Source organism: Penaeus monodon, chromosome 24, assembly GCF_015228065.2.
Source record: "Penaeus monodon isolate SGIC_2016 chromosome 24, NSTDA_Pmon_1, whole genome shotgun sequence".
NCBI lineage: Eukaryota > Metazoa > Arthropoda > Malacostraca > Decapoda > Penaeidae > Penaeus > Penaeus monodon.
This window is the reverse complement of record NC_051409.1, coordinates 34,290,310-34,291,971: the sequence shown is the minus strand read 5'-3', so window position 1 is coordinate 34,291,971 and position 1,662 is coordinate 34,290,310. Positions and strand designations below refer to the sequence as shown.

At 35.1% G+C, this 1,662-nt stretch overlaps 1 pseudogene; it reads right to left on the bottom strand.

Moving 5' to 3' along the window:
* Positions 1 to 95: 95 nt before the first annotated feature.
* The window catches only part of LOC119588954, an 8,581-nt pseudogene continuing 7,014 nt past the window's right edge, over positions 96 to 1,662 (bottom strand).

Here is a 1,662-nt window from a genome sequence, read left to right as displayed (position 1 = left end):
CAGATGTTGCTATCATTTTATTGATGCATATATTTCACCCGAACTCCCCAAAATTAAGACCAGTATTTATTAGAAAGGATATTTATTGTAATGTAAAGAATTTCAAAGATCTTTATTATTGTGCTCAAAGTTTACAATACATATTTGGAAATCTGTCATAGATAGGTGAGAAATAATTCGAAATTCATAGCTGATTATATAAACAGTGAGGCATATTATGTGAATGAAAAACAAAACAAAACAAAAAATAACCAGAAGCATTTAGTATCTTGATGATTAAAACCACAAATTTTTAAACGAGTAATTAGAGTAGGTACATTTTTAAATAATGAATAAAATGTAGCCCTTCATCTGAATTATCACATACATTAGTAATAAAAAAAAAATTGCTATAGAATTTTATGTGAAAGCGCTGTGTGTTTTTGTAATAGACAACACACATTAATCAATGCTTAGTAAGAATGATTTTATATTTTATTTTCTGAACGGTTGACATGTACGTAGTTCTTGCCAATTCGGTTTACAGTATGTAAAAAAATAAAGAACAGGTAAATAATGAGTGTAATTATGAACCACTTTGCTAGATGATAATATAAAAAAAACGCCTGATTGTATGTAACTGGATATTAAAACATACCTTTTGATAATCATTACATGTTCATTGAAACGACTTATGCCGTGGTTATTATAAGTTCGAAAAAGCACAGACAGTTGAATTCTGCCACTCCTGATATATTGTTACTGTTGCTGAAACTTAAATGGAAGATCATATTATATCCAGAGTTGCAGTTGATCGCTTGCTTTATCCAGGTAATGAAATCTGTTTGCCGTATCAGAGTTGGAAAGCAGAACGTCTTACACCTGTAACAAAATGGGGGAAAATGTGAATGCAGTCAGCGTATATGGACACACGTAAACGAAGATTACTAAGAGCTTCATGAATATGTATGAAAAAGTGTTGTTCTTGTTCCATTGTGTGACTGATGGTTTCTGTTACTGCACATGAAGGTGACTTTAATATGATAAGAAAATCGAAAAATGATTTGTTGTACGGAGCCCTATATAGCAAATACAAAGCTCGGTTAGTTGTTAGCATACCTGGACAGCACGGAAGCAAATATCGAACCCTGCCTCCTGGACGCTGTAGTCAGTTTTAAACTTTATTGTCACCAAATTACTTTTAGAATCCATGGTATGAGGGACTTTCCTTCCGCAGAACCTGCTGATGTTGTAGCTGTGAAGAAGAATTGACCATAGAGATTATAGTTGCAGAAAACATATATAGGACTTTTTGTTGCCCGAGTGATGACAATGCCATTGTCAGCTCATGCCCTACGAAAGTGGGATTTTTGGGTGCTGAGGGAATGTCCCAATCCAGTAGGTACGCCCTAACCCTTTAGTTATGCCCCAATCTGGTAGTTACGCCCAAATCCATGAAATTACACCACTCCCGGGTAGTTATGACCCCCAGAGCCGCTAATTACGCCTTTCCCGGTAATGTGTTCTGGTCGCACAAAAATTAGCGTTCAATAAAACGAAGCACTACCACAATATAAACGGAAGAAGAATTCCTCTAACCGTTTTGTCTTTTTACTATGTCGGGTGAGGAAGTTTTCACGTTCTTATGTCACTCACATTGGGGTTGTGTTTAATGATTTTAAT